Raw genomic sequence first — 16,244 nt, forward strand, 5'->3', positions numbered from 1 at the left:
GGATATCGCAGAGACATGGCTTAGCCACAGCCTGGGGGACGTTTCAGGAATGAGATTTTCACTCTGCAAGGATCGCAGGAGAGCTTCTGTAAAGTTTGGAAAATAGGAGACGAGGTACTGGCAGAAGTAAAGCCGTGAGGACGGGTCGTGTGTCGTGCTTGGGTAGCTTCGATGGTAGAGCACTTGCCCGCAGAAGGCAAAGGGTTCGAGTCTCGGTCCGGCACACAGTTTTAATCTGCCAGGAAGTTTCAACAAATATTATATTTATAATCATCGAGCAGAAAACGACCAAACCCATAAAGTTTTCCTGGAAATGAATGCCTGTCGTGATATCCGAAATACCTTTACACCTGCAGTCGGGTAAGGTACCGAGAACTGATGTGCACCTGCTCGCTTCGATCTGCAGACACAGGTTTCAAGGACGAGCAACAGGCTTGGAAAGTCAATGAATAAAGGTATAAATAACTTTATTCGGTAATGAAATGAGTTACAATATGCCAATATATGAGTGTAATGTACGATTAATTGTCGGATGTACTTTCGACATTACTAATTGCGGAATTGCGGGAAGGTATTTTTCGTGCAGACACGGGAAACAGAATTTAAAGGGACATCTGCTACATCGAATGAATGGAATTTCCGCACATGCACAAGGAATCTTCAGATTTTCTAAGAAAAGACAAAACTCGTTGACATTTTGAAAAATTTCCCTTTTTCCGTCAATTTCGATGCAAACCACGCGTAACGTAACATTTTCGTAAATATCGGTGCCGAAAATTGGCGATGTAGGATAGATGTATTTTAATAGCGTCTTCACGAAAAACATTTTCTCGTTCGTTGTTGATCAAATACGGACAAGTCTGAAAGCGCTTGATAAAGTTTTTAACTTGCTTGTAGAAATGTAATTCGAGTAATATTTCTTTTAATAATAGAAATAAGCAAACGGCGAAATAACATTGGAAACTCGGTAAAAGTTCATGCAAATGCACCAGTTTTTTTAATTATATTATTATTCAAATGTAACATATATCAAATAATATAAGTACTGTTGAAAAACGTATAAATTTAAAAAAAAAGATGGGTAGGACTCGATCAAGGGATCCACGGATTAGAGAGTTCTTTTTTAAGGCGGTCGCCTTACCTTGTTCTTTTATTAAGGAAGGATGGCATGGAGGGAAGGGCGGGGAGGGCAGTGGGCAGGGGTCGTAACACGAGGCCTGGTCACAGTGTCCCATTCGCCATCAAGGGATTAGGAACGGTGCAGGGAAATCAAGAGTCGGAAATACTATAATTTCTTTAAATTTATATTTCCTTTCTAAAACACCTAAAATACGTCTAACTGGCGTCGCATGTCGTATGTTATTTCGCCGGTAATCAGTCGTGTTCTTGTCAGCTCGGTTAGCGGTTATCTTCTCCTGCCTGATGATGATCCAGCTGTGTGGAGGCTCGCTTAGGGCACTAGCTTGAATGCTAACCACGTGACCGCCGCCATCCCATGCTGAAAGATGCAACACAGCGTTACAGCTTTCGACGCGTAGAATTATAAGGTGTCAGGCAAATCCAACACCTTCCATGAAAACCCTGACATGATAGCAAATCCGGCAGTATGTTACATAGCTCCGAATAAATCCTGACATTAAAATAACCAAAGTAATACGATCAACGAGTGAGCAAACGGAATACCACAGACTAACACAAGAACGCCTAAATGCATGTCATACCTTCCCACCGTGAAACAGACGCAGTTCCAAGGGGAGAAATGAGAACAGAAGCCGAGAGCAGAGCCGTGTTAAGCTAGAAAGCCCTACGATAAGGGACGGACACCCACATCGCCGGCTGACCGCCAGGACCTCCCCCCAGCCCATGTTAAAAGATACAGCCCGCCAGAAGAACAGTGTAGATCTTACGATAACACTAAATGGGCCACACCAGCTGCAAGTTTTAGCGTGAGACTTTTTCGCGTCTCTGTTACGTTGTAAACGTTAAAAACATTGCCCCACCACGAAAAGTATAACGTTTCTCATTGGACAGAGAGAATTTTTGTAGCTGGAGCTTAAGGTTAACTTTGAGACCCTGATTGCTCAGTTGAAAACACAGCCAGATACCTTTTTTTAAAACCAACTTCGGTAAATTGTAGTAAGGAAAAGTTGCGAGACAGCTGCTTCCGAGACGGCGAGGTGTGTGGAGCTGTGCCGCCCGCCGGCCCCTGACACTGCCTAAACACCGACAAGCTAATGAATGCACGCGATGCCGCATTTTTGAGCGCATGAGGCTTCACTCAGAACTGCAGAAGTCTCATCTGTTACATCCCCTTTTTACGTAATACTAGTGTCGATCGTCAATTAAATCTCATGGTGCTCACATTTGCTATTAGAAGTTAAAATCTGAAACGCGATGATTTTTCTGTTATATAATTATTGAGAAGCCACATCAGCCATTGTAATTTATGACAAGTTAGATAAGTAATTAAAGATAATTGAGGGTCACTGTAGACCATTTTAATAGTTTTCTCTTTAATGAAACTTAACTTAAATCTAGATTATAGATGTGATATGGCATAGGTCATCCTTCGATCCATTGTAGAACTTGGAGATCCATTCAGGGAATATTCGTTCACATTTTTGTTGAACACAGATGGTTTTTATCATCCTGTATTAAAACATTTCCTTTTATCAATAGTGCAATTTATGAACAAGGTTTGTTGAGTAGATTAAAATTTCCAATGGTAAACTTAACTGCTTTTTTGACATTATTTTACCAACTGACTAAAAATAGGAAAGGATTGAACCCCTTCCACTAAATTTAGTTAGTATTAAGATTATTTTACAGGGAGGCAGTGGAGCTGACGCTGAAATCATTTAAGTATTTGATTATATCGTCGGTAGACTCACTGAACTCTTCTGAACTCTACATGTCATGTGTGTTCTGGCGTCTCCTTGCCAGCAACGGGTCCCAGGTTCAAACTAGTCAATTCCCTAAAAAACATGCTCAGAGCGTCATTGCGCGAAAGTGGTAGGGAGACACAACTTAGAACAAACAGATACCACGCAGAATGTTAGAGAATGGCGACCCTGCCAGGTTGATAAAATACCATGGTTAAAGGTCGACCACATGCCCAACTAGGTCAGAAAAATATCCTGTTAAAAATTTTCGTAATAAAATTTTTTTTAAAGGCATAAATAGTTAAAAACAGTAGCTGCAGCGATTGATAGTAAGAAAGTATTCAATAGAAAGTGAGACATTCTAGCAGAGACAATAGCATAATTAAGTTATGAATTTTAATATTGTTAGAATTAAGTTTTCTCTCCAATGCAAGCGCACAGGTGGCGGATACATCGTTGACAAGTTGGTTCTGACCCAACAAGTAAGTGGATTGATTGTCAGTCTTGGGTATAATAAGTGTCAAGACGTGTGAACTAAAAGCTTATGGAACGCGTGAGATCGTATGAGCGCATGTTGGCGCGAAGTAGGGCGCGTGAATTGCTTTTAAAACAGAAAATAAGGGATTCGGAAAGGTTATCAATGGCAGATCGAGACATTGACCCAATTGAGGTAGAGACCCAGCATTAAGATGGACAGAGAATAGAGGACAGTACAACAAACGATGCAGTATCGCGAGAAATAGGACAGATAACGCACCATAACGAGGATAATGTACGCCAAGGCATAGAAAACGTAGGTCAGCATACGACAGAGGAGCAGGAAAGTAGAGAGACAGTCGATGAGGATTCTAACTTGCGTCTTGAATACGTAGAACCCATAGTACAAGTAATAAGAGCTTCCTCACCACAGAGTATAAGGAATTCGAGCAGAAACGTGTCACCGCACAGTTCAATGCAATCGGTTGCGAACCAACACTTGGGCGAAAACACAGAGCGTAGGACGTAGGAAGGAAACGCAATACGATCCACCAATCTGGCAGAATTATTACAACAAATTACGGAAACCATGACAAGGCAAAATAAAGAAATAGCGAACCAAATTCAAATTCAGAATGCAGAAACCACGATACAAATGCGTGAGATTAAAGAACAAAACAAAAAAATTCAGTTACACCTAAGTCATACTGAAGACGAGCCAAAAGAATCTCGAGAAGTGATAGGAAACTTAATGACAGGTCACAATCAATTGAGAACAGACATTGACAAGGTACAAGTGGACGTACAAACATTGCGTAATGACACTCAGGACGAGATCAAAACATTACGTAACAACACCCAGGGAGAAGTCAAGAAACTAGAGAAACAGATAAACGTAATTACTAGACAAGCAGCAGGTACAGCGCGTGAAATTGTTGAAAACAGTGTGTTACACAAACGTATCACAAAAGCAATGCTGAAAAGATATGATAATCGCATAGTCAAAATAGAAGCGCAAACGAAGCAACAATTTCAGAAATTGCGAACAGAGTTTTTGCAAATCATTGAAGAGCGTAGTGAACAGGATCGAACGAGCACTGAGTCTGCAACCACATCCGTATCTGTAACAGCACCGGAAAAACAAGCAATTAACGAAGACATTACGCATTTGCGATTCCAATCATAGGCGGAAAGTAACATACATGAAATCAGACAGCCTGCACAGCAACAAACACGTTTCCAAATTCTTGATGAACAAACGGCACCACGAACATATGCAGAACCACAAATGTATGTTTCAAGACAGTCTGGATCGTGCAATGAAGCGGCAAGGTTAGCCAGACAAGATACCGAACCAATACGTGACACTGGAAAGGCAGGTCGCGAAGAGTACAGTGCAATGCATTCAGCTACACGTTCACAACCGATGGAAGAAAACTATGGCGTACCACTCCAACGATATCAAGCAAGGATAGGCGAAAGTTACAGTGGACAATATCCAATGGATCTACCACAACCGGAAAGAACGACGGGAGAAATGATCAGAAACAAAAGTGGCGTAGAATCGCGAATTTCATATGGAACTACGACGAAGTATGACAACGATCATTTCTTCACAGTCAGAAAATTTCAACACTTTCGAGAAGGAAACTCATTACATCCACGAACTTTTATTGATCAATTCCGAGTAGGATTACCAGAACACTGGACGCTAGCATGCAAATTAGACTTTATATGTGCACACATGTCAGGAACAGTCGCAGAAACCATGCAGAATGTTGCAGCGACATGCCGATCGTACGGAGATTTCAGAGAGAAGTTTCTCTTACGATATTGGTCCAGCGAAGCACAGAACAGAGTGAAGTACGAATTATTACAGAACCCATATTTTGAAAATTCAGGAGAGAAGAGTCCCGTGATCTAACAATTAATGCAGTGGCCTATGTCATTTCCTTTTAAACATAACTGATACACCTGACCAGCGTACATGTGCATACCCATATTAACTACACATGAGCGAACTCGCATCTCCCTGTCGTGTGTAGTTTGAACAGTACTACTTGCACTCGCAACCATAATACGTAAGTAGCGTATGCATCCATGCGTATCTTCGTATTACACATGAAAACACGTCCTCATCAGGGGACACTGCCTTAACGAAGCACTGTCCGCGCGGGTGAGGAGGTTTGCGTGCTCTGGATCCAGAGGGCTATGGTGGTTTAACATAGTTACTTGAATTTTACTGGGCAGAACTTGCAACGTCAGCCACTATTGACCGGCGAGTTCCCGATCTGGCGCATCCAGAACGAGAACACTTCATGCTAGGCGTCGAAAGAGTGCACTGCAAGTTAGGAGATGGAGGAGTAAACACTTCGTGTTAGGTTTAAATGGCTCTAAGCACTAAGGGACTTAACATCTGAGGTCATCAGTCCCCTAGACTTAGAACTACTTAAACCTAACTAACCTAAGGACACCACACACATCCATGCCCGAGGCAGGATTCGAACCTGCGACTGTAGCAGCATCGCGGTTCCGGACTGAAGCGCCTAGAACCGCTCGGCCAAAACGGCCGGCTAATTTACTTTTGACACAACAGGGCCGGCTGCAGAGTATAGACTTCACGTTAAGGGATGGAGGAGTAAACCCTGACATCTTGATGGTGAAGAATTAGAATGACTGACGATGTGGGGCTTGCGGTCACAGATAAGGGAGTTTACGCTCGAACTCTGATGACAGAAGGAGAGCTTGACTCTGAGTATCCAGCTGCTATCACCCTTGCCTTCCGCGTTATGCTAAGAGTAATATGCGCCATCGTTGCCATCAGCGAATCAGTAGGGATGTGACATTAATTCACTCCTTTCGGGAGCCAGTTATTCCGTTTTAATGCTTCGCAACCAGCTAGCTTGCTTTCAGTATGCACATTGGCGATATCACTGGTGTTCAGTCCCATTTCTCCATGATCTTCCTATAATTTACTAACCATGCTTACATTTAGTGGTCGTACTCATGTTCACGGTCCACTCAAATTAACGTTACCACCGCCTCTGTTCGACGTCAGCGTGCAATAACCACTCACAGACGGAAGGTGGCAGCACTGGCAGCGGAGGGTTTATAAAGCGCGTTCGGGAGATGTGGGAAACCAGATCCTTGAGCGTCATGTACTCCGCCTCGCCTTCCGTATACGCCTCCCGTCCCCCACGCGGATCCTCTATGATCTCATTTGTTTCCCCCATCTGCTCCTATTCCTCGAACATATCCGCATCCTCTACACCTCCCGCCGTCTTGAACCCCCTCACCCCCTGGTTGCTCCTCTCCTCTCCGATCCCCGCCCCCTGCCACGTCTTCACCGTTGTGTCCCCCCTACCCTCCATCTCTACACCCTACATCTCCTTTCCCAAGGTGGCTTCCATCAACTCCCCCTCCCAGATGATGCCCTCTCTCCCTCCATTTATCCCTCCTATCAACTCTGATCCTCACTCCCCCTCCTTTCCTCTGTCCTTTTCCCAGGCTCCCTCTCCCCCCCCTTCCATCCTCTTTCTTCCCCACCTCCCCTCTCTTTGTCCCCTTCTCTCCCCCGAGTCCTTTTACATTTCCCTCCTCTGCCTCCTCTCATTCCGTCTCGCGTCTGCCCTTCTCCCCCTTTATTAGTCCTCTCCCTCCTTGGTTCCCCCCCTTTTCGTTTTTTCCTCTCCTCCTTCCTTGTTTTTCCCCCTATTCCAGGTCCCTCCCCCCCCCCCCCCCCCCCCCATCTGCCTTGGATCGGGAGTGACATCATTGTGCCGCCTTTTTCGTGCAGTGTTTTACAGTGTGTTTTTCCAGTGCGTGCTCCGTGTTGTGTCTTTTGGGAAGTGTAGCGAACAGCCATCATACTGTCGCTGGGTGTGCTTTTTTTTTTATCTCTTGCGAACAGAAACCAGACTGTCGCCATGTTTTTTAATTGTGTGTCTACTATGTTACTTGTCTGATTCCTGTGTATTTTATCAACATTGCCAACCCCTTTTGCCTTCTGTATTAACTTTCCGCATTTTTACGCCGTTTTACACTTTAAATCACCATTTTATCGCCTGTTTTTCCTTGTTTCTTTCTTCTCCCTTTTTTTAAAAAAAAGTCTGTAGGCTGTAGAGCAGCATAGTAAGCTGCTGCCAGCCCGCCCCCTTCGGGGGGAATTGAAAATCAATAAAGAAAAAAAAAAGACGTGGGAAACAGTGCAGTAGTTGTTGTAATGAATAAACAGAGCGATTTATCTGACATCCAAAATGGCATGATCATTGGCTTTCGGGCCAAGGGAGGAAGCATTTCCGAAATTGCTGCCTGTAAACTGTTCATGTGTCACCGTAAAAGTATACCATGCAAGGCAAAATAGTGCTATCTAAAACCGCCACCGAGGCGACTGCGATGCACCATGGGCCATAGATGACAGTGGTGAATGATGGCTGTGGAGATGTGCACACGCAGACAGAAGCGCAACTGTTGAACAACTGACCGCCCAGATGGAACAAGCGGCTGCGAACAGTCTCTCCTCAACGATCGTTCAGCGAATGTTGCTGCATATGGCCTCAGCGAAAGGCGCCTGGTTCATGCACCCATGCTGACTGCTGTTTACCGCCAGTAACGCAGCTGTATCAACACAAGTAAGTACCTATCCTCGGAGAACATGCCCACCCCTACATGTTTTTCCTCAGCACCATGGCTTCTGCCAGGAGAACAATGTAACGTGTCACACAGCTGACGGTGTACGTACGGGTACCTTCATCAGTTTACCGTCAGACTCCCCGGATTTGAACATAATTGAGAATCTGTGAGACCACCTCGATCGAGATGTCAGCGCCGTGGATCCTCAACCGAGAAACCTAGCCCATCTGGCCACGGCTCTGAAGTCGGCATGACTCCATATCCCTGTCGATGTCTTCCAGAACGTGACTGACTATTTTTCCGCATATCTCGCAGCTATCCGCGCTGCAAAAGAGCGTTATTCAGGTTTTTGACAGGGCGGTCAGATTAATGTGATTGGACAGTGCATTATCTGCACAACTTTGCCTTTATCGTGTCCACCCACCTGTGCCAAGGTTACAGCTCACCGTTAGAACCCCTTGTCCAAGCATTTAATCTTCAATTATTTATTTCAGTAGGTAATTCATGTGTTTCACTTTGCAGTAATAAATCTGACTGTCAAAGCGACCACTTGTTTCTGTTATAGATTATATTATCCCCTCGCTCATAACACGCATAATTATGTGCGTCGTGTGGCACCTCGCATTCGGGAGGACGACGGTTCAATCCCGCGTCCGGCCATCCTGATTTAGGTTTTCTGTGATTTGCCTAAATCGATACAGGCAAATGCCGGGGTGGTTCCTCTAAAAGGGCACGGCCGACTTCCTTCCCCGTCCTTCCCTAATCCGATGAGACCGATGATCTCGCTGTCTGGTCTCCTCCCCCAAACAACCCAACCCCAACCCAAACCTCGTGTGGTACCCATATTGTCATATAGTCATGTTTGATTGGGTCAGCCCTATAAATTATCATTCAGTGAGAAGTTTCCGTTGTGCGACATTATTATTTCCTTTAATTAACTTGCATGATGATATGGAGTGCTCCCCTTCTCTGCAGGTCACCAGAGATCTGGCCGTAGCGTCTAGGGGTACACAAAACAGCATAACCGACGCTCTACACAAGGTCTCTGTTGGCGCGCCATCGTTGGAAAAAACGTGGCACATTGAAGGGCGAACAGGTAGAGAAGGGCTAATATCAACACCAAGTTTCATGGTCGCAGCCTTATTTTTTAAGCTGATAATTAAAATTGTTTGACCACTCCTCATAACATGAAAAAACACATTTGGTCAAAATAATTTATGTCACAGCTTAGAACAAGTTTTGAAATAGATTCATAACCAAGAGTTGAATCAGAGACAGCTGCTGTATTGAAGAGAAACCACTCTTATCACCATGACAAGCGGAACAACTTCTCGTGTCACATGACTGGGAAATCTTCAGGCATTATATTGTATTGTCTGTCGTCGTGTATAAGTCGAAAAGCAAGAGGCAAAAGATGCCCAATATCAGAATATTTGATCGCATGTCCATCTATGAGATTTCGGACTTTTTACGTGCCACCGTGTCCAGGTGTTTAGCAAGTACCTAGATTGGGGGGGGGGGGGGGGTAGGGGGGGGGGCTCCATCACTAGGATCAAACGCTGCAGGCAACAACGTGTTGTTGACAGCGCTTGCTTTCGTTGGGTCTGGTGGTAATGTGTGTGTCCAGTTAACGAAAGGTCACCGGGTCGAACCTCTTTGGATCAAGGAGTTTTTAATCTGCGTTTATCATAGCTTTCTCCTCTCAATGATGTGAAGATTTGTCAGGAACGGCCGTGGTTGGGATTACACAGTTAAACTACAGTCCAATTGAAAGACTTGCACTTGACCGTTCAGCCACAAAGAATTATTACTACTGTATTAGCGGCCGCGGATTATATGAATGAGTAGACGACCAACACTTCAGCTGATTCAGTACTATAAAACAACAGTCGATGAGCATCCATAACCACCTGCTCGCTGAAAAAGGTATGAAGACACCTCCCCACATATGTAATTCTGCACACTACAGCTCTCGCCGAGATTTAAATGACCACAGGAACTGCCTTACTGAACGTGAAACCTGTGGACACAGGTCGGCTGGACTGGTGAGACGCGGTACACATTGGTAAACGCTGATGGCGGGGAACGAGTATGTCGCGGCCCATAAGAATTGTACTCTGTAGAAGCCATACCTCTGAAACTCCATAAACGTCGACTGTCATTACGTAAATTTGTGTGGAGAACATTCAAAATGCATTCTGATAATTTCTTTTTCGTTCATTTATTTGCTTTTGGTTTCATGACCATACAACCAATCACAGATAATTTAAATTCTCTAATCCATTATTGAGAAACGTATTTTAATACATACGCTCTACGACCAAAAAAGAAAATAAAAGGACACACCACGAAGAATTTATCCGAATGGGACGGAAATCGGGGTGGATGTGACACTCATGTACAGATAAACTAACGATTACAATTTCAGAAAAACTGGATGGTTTAGTCAAGAGAGAGTTTCATAAATTGAGTAAGTCAATAACGTGGCTGGATACTAGGATTGGAATTGCTTGACAGAGGTGTTGGATGTCTCCTGAGGGATATCGTACCAAATTCTCTCTAACTGGCGTCAGATCGTCAAAAACCCGAAATAGTTGGAAGGCTCTGTCCATAATGCCCCAAACGTTTTCAATTGGGTCGAGATCCAGCAACCTTGCCGGCCAAAGTACGGTTTGGCAAGCGCGAAGACAAGCAGTAGAAACTCTTGCCGTGTGCGAACGGGCGTTATCTTGCTGAAACGTAAGCTTGCATAAAGCCAGCGGTGGACCAATGCGTTATTGACTTGCTCAACTTGTGAAGCACTTTCTCTTGAATAAGTCATCCAATTTTTCTGAAATTGTAATCATTTGTTTGTTTTTCTGTACATGTATGTTACATCTAGTCCGTCCCATTCCGATAATTCTTCGTGGTGTGTCATTTTTTGTCTTCCAGTGCATTTCGGGACGGCGCCGCCTCGAAGCTTTTAACTACGAGCCGGATCTGCCTTGCTGTAACGTCTGGTATTCTGAAGTAAGGGCGCTCAAGGCTTTAGTAGTGAATGCAAGAAATGATAATGAGGTAGAGTGGACACCTGGCCTATTGCGGCCCATTCTCAGCCATCCACACAACAGACCCCAGTTGTAGATGTTGCCTTCTCTGGAACGCAGTGTGTAAGCCACTCGATGATCGATGCCACCAGGAAGCCTGTTCTTGCCTGATGATGATATGAACTGAAGCACACCAGTAAAAGTCCGCCTGTAGTGTGCTGGTCGTATCATGGCCGTTAATAACTAACATACAGAAAAGTGACATTGAGATAATTATTAATAGAATGTTTATATTTCTGTGTTTAAATCTTTGCTTGTGATGGAAATATGAGCGTTATTTTTGTTTAGGTTTTTCAGGGTAATGTATTAAGTAGTTCTTTGAAGTATAATTACCTTCAGTTTAGACATGGCTCAAAATACATTATGTGCAAATAAAAGAAATTATTATGTCCTTTAATTACATTACTGTAGGTGATGGTAACCATTTCTAACCATAGTTTCGGTATTCAGATGGTTCACTCAAGCATATACAGGGGATATGACAAGAATCAGTGACAGATGTTTGTGTTACCTACGAAGGTACATGACTACAAGTGTGTTGCAACTGTTCGCCTTTGAGCAACTATCTGACAGCTTACACAGTGTGTCCCAAACCCTTAAGAGTCACAATTATACATACGGTGGAGGATACGTAACTGATTATTTTGAGTGCACTACCAATAACTACAATCCTAATGGCTCACCGCTCGTCATAGAAGGCAGTGTTTTTAATGGTCGCATCAATACGTGCACTAGGCTGGTCATCAGTGGAGGAAGTTGTGTTCTTTAGCGAGTTCGGGTTTAGCCAGCAGAGTCAACCTGTATAAAGCAGCAGTCAGGTGAAAAAGCTTAAATTCTCAAACCTCCAAATAAAATTCTTTGGGAGCTTTTACTCCTCACTACTGCAATGTACGTGGCATCCCACACCATTAGGATCAAAATTACGGGGTCTGTTCAAAAACATTCCGCAACTTCATCCAAAAAATTTTTCTAAGAGTACCATTTACTTACTGTGCATGGTCTCCTTCGAAATACTCTCCTCCACAATTGATACACTACTCCCGACGCCGTTTCCACTTCCGGAAACAGTCTTGGTACGCCTCTTGCTCGATCACGCGAAACGCCGTCTACGAATTTTCTTTTATCTCGTGTACCGTTTCAAATCTTCGCCCTTTCAACGGGGTTTTCAACTTTGGAAATAAAAAAAAGTACGCAGGGGCCAGGTCTGAAGAGTACGCAGGATGTGGCAGCACAGTGATTTCGTTTTTTGTGCAATAGTCACGCACCAACAGGAGTGAATGTGCGGGTGCGTTTCGTGATGCAAGAGGCATGAAATGTCTCGCGACGTTTCAGGCCGTTTCCTTCTCATATTTTCTCGCAGGCATCGCAAGACGTCCTGGTATTACCATCGGTTAACAGTTTGTCCCTGTGGCATGAACTCGTCATATTCTTCGAAGTCAAAGAAAACTATCGGCACAGCTTTGACATTTGACCAGACCTGACGAGCTTTTTTTCGTCTTGGAGAAACTTTCCCGACCCATTCTGAAGATTGAACCTTGGTCTCAACATCATAACCGTAGACCCACGTCTCATCATCTCTTAAGGAACACCTCGTTCTCATTTGCGCGATCCAAAAGCTCTTCACAGATTGCGAGGTGAAGGTCTTTCTGGTCTTGAGTTATGAGCCGCTGGAGGAACTTGGCGGCAATACGATGCATTCCACGATGTTGTGTCGGGATTTCATGACATGATCCCATTGAAATGTTACATTCTTCCGCAATCTCTCGGACAGTCAGTCTTCGATTGGCATGAGCAATCTCGTTGAAGTTCCTGACACGAGCGTCATTGGTAGACGCCCGGGGGGCGTCCTGAATGAGGATCATCTTTAACTTCCGTCCAGCCATTTTTAACCCTCGCATTACCAGGCGGGGTATTCTGGCTACCCCAGGTTGATTTTTTCCCTATAATAATGTTATCTGAAGGGCCACATGCCTGTGGTTTCATGACTTTGTACTAAAGTGATTGACGCTGAATTCACACTCACGACTGTCTAATTTTTTTGGCTTTATCATTGTTATTCAAGTCATTTATTGGTGGGATTGTGAGACTACTCCGCTTGGTATGAAACGTCTTATTTCCTTATTTGTAGAAAAAGAAGATTTTGGGAAATATATCTGTCATACATCTTCTTTGTTGAGTTTTGCCATAGATGCAATGTTTGTTATTGTTGCTGGTTACTATTGTTGATTTGAATTTGACGTCCACTATTTAGCTGACATTACATGAGTCAGTATTTCATCTGCAAGTAAGGATGTCCAAAGGACTTTCTAGCGAAGAGATCATGAAAATTCTATACAGGTCTGATGTCAGTGACGAAGAAAATGAATGGGACATCGATGATGAACTGAATGAATATATGGAACCTCTTGACAAAGACCATATCATAGCATCAGATGAAGCTGATGATGAAATATCAGAAGACACTACACATTCACGTGAACAAGTAGAAGAAGAAGAAGACGAAGACACTGGAGATTTGTTTGTTTCTAGAAGTGGACTACAATTTTCTAGTGAACCACCAAAACGTGGGCGGCGTCGACGTCGCAACATTTTGAACGTAACACCTGGCCCAGTGAATGATGGAAAAACAATCAAAACAATAACAGAGTCATTTTTATTATTTATCTCACCGGAAATCATGAGCATCATTGTAGAAGAAACGAACAGGGAAGCCAAACGAATAATTTCTTTGTGGACTGCAGCTCATTCTTCGAACAAAACGACATGGAGAAATATAAATGCAGCTGAAGTGTACGCTGTATTAGCAATTCTACTAGGAGCTGGTCGAACTCAACGGGCATCGCGCAAGTGCTTCCGATCTATGGGGAGCTAATGTTGCCTTTCGGCAACCATCCTTTTCTGCTGCCATGTCAAGAAACCGATTTTTGTCTATACTGAAATTCTTGCGATTTGACAACAGAGACACAAGAGCACAGGCAACTGAAGAAACCAAGGACAAGCTACAAGCCATTAGGATAATGTTCGACAAATTTCAATCTAGCTTGTGCAAGAACTTCTATCCTTATAAATACGTGACTATTGATGAACGATTAGCAACGTACCGAGGAAACTGCCCTTTTAGGGTTTATATGAAAAGCAAGCCTGGCAAGTATGGCATTAAAATTTGGGTTTGTGCTGATTTGAAGACATCTTAATTATTACAGATCCAAATTTACACAGGAATGGTGGACAATACTCGGGAAGTGAATCAAGGACAGAGAGTTGTTTTGGATCTGATGGAACCTTTTTTCACTAGTTTTCCACTGGCTGCTGAACTACTAAAATGAAACACGACATTGGTTGGTACCTTGCGAACCAATAAGAAAGAGATTCCAAAGGAATTCTTGCCAAACAGAAAGAGACAAGTTCACTCTTCAATGTTTGGTTTCACAAATGACATGACCCTAGTTTCCTATGTTCCAAAGAAGGGAAAGGCAGTAATACTACTCTCTGCTCAGCATAATGAGAGACAAGTGAGTGGTGAAGAAAGTGAACACAAACCCGAAATCATACTGCACTACAACAAAACCAAAGGTGCTGTAGATAATGGGGACAAAATGACAAGAGAATACAGTTGTGTTAGAGGAACGAGGCGGTGGCCACTAAGAATCTTCATGGAAATGATAGATATTGCAGCACTGAACGCATATATTCTGTACACTCAAAGATTTCCTGAATGGCGGAAGAGTAACCGAAGCCGACGCAAACTCTTCACGACAGAACTGGCGTTTGGACTCAGCAAAGGTAACATGGAAGAAAGAGCCAAAAATATCAACGGTCTTCATAAAGATGTACAAGATGCACTGAAAGCTTGTATTGCAATTCCTACAGCAGTGATCCAGACCCAGTGTTCCGAGTTACCAACGCCACAACGATGTTAAGATTGCAAGAGAAACGAAGATCGGAAAACAAGATTCTGTTGTGTAACGTGTAAGAAACCTGTTCGTAATATACACAGAGAAGAAACTGTTACTGTGAAGTGTATGCAATGTAAAAATGTACTTGACTGAAAAGTTGAAAAAGTGTTATTTTACTGCAGTGACTGTTGAGGTACATAGATTATTAATTTTCTCTTCGTTGAGTACCGAATTTAGTGAAAGATATAAAACCTTTTTTGTACTTTGTGATCTGATTCAATACCTCTAATAACCTGAAAAGCTGATTTTCAATACTAAATAAACCCATTCAATAGAAATAACGAAATCTGAGAACGAATATTACAATAAAACACAAAACTCTTTTGGGATAGTCCAAATGCCCCGCTTGGTAAAATAGGGGTGTGAAAAAGCTTGGTAATGGGAGGGTTAAACTGTGTGAACCAATCGTAACACCGAGTGCGGCTTGAGCACTCATCACCGTAGGCTTCCTGCATCATTTGGTGTGTCTCTCTAAAGGTTTTCTAGAGTTTCACACAACATTTAATGCAGACGCGTTGCTCCTTTAATTCCGCCAGCTCGAAATTTGCAAACTGTGCGACACAACGATCTACTCAGAAACGTCCTACAGTTACACATTAAACACAGGCATGTGCAGGGCGCCAACCGCATTTCGTTCCAACACATCACAGGCGTGAAATCACGAATGTTCCGGAATTTTTTTAACAAGCCTCATACATAGAAGGTAGAAGATCATAAATTCAGTACTTTACGATAAGAAAATAAGACAGAAAACAATTTTCTGTTTTTATTGGCACGAACAGCTTTCACGTTATAGCGACAAATTAAGCTTTCAGGAGCTTTTCAAAGCGTTGAAAGGCTTTCTTAGTGCTTGCATTAGAACACCACATAAAATTTTTCCATGTCTCTGAAATATCCCTGCAGAGAGAGATCCTTAGATTCTCTTCCGTTTGGAGAGGATTTCCGTACACCAGGGATTTATGTCACCTCATGGGAAAAAATGAACATTCTCACATCGCAGACGCTTATATACTGTTTTCCTAGGTAGCACTATGAACGTCGATGCAGAACTAAAGGCGTTCAAGATCTCATACCGCCTGAAATATCAATTTCTGACCATCCATTCCTGATCTCTAAATACTGCTAGCGTCAGTACAATTTTGCCCCTAAGGTTTTGGAAGATACTGAAACAGTTGCACCAAATGCACATCATTGTTACGATACCTTCGCCG

The 16,244-nt window shown here is 43.2% G+C and overlaps 1 protein-coding gene across 1 annotated transcript in view; it reads right to left on the reverse strand.

Moving 5' to 3' along the window:
* The window catches only part of LOC124594911 (probable imidazolonepropionase), a 180,143-nt gene that overhangs the window by 135,582 nt on the left and 28,317 nt on the right, over positions 1-16,244 (reverse strand). The gene's annotated exons all lie outside the window — the stretch shown is intronic.

Source organism: Schistocerca americana, chromosome 2 (assembly GCF_021461395.2).
Source record: "Schistocerca americana isolate TAMUIC-IGC-003095 chromosome 2, iqSchAmer2.1, whole genome shotgun sequence".
NCBI classification, from domain to species: Eukaryota; Metazoa; Arthropoda; class Insecta; order Orthoptera; family Acrididae; genus Schistocerca; species Schistocerca americana.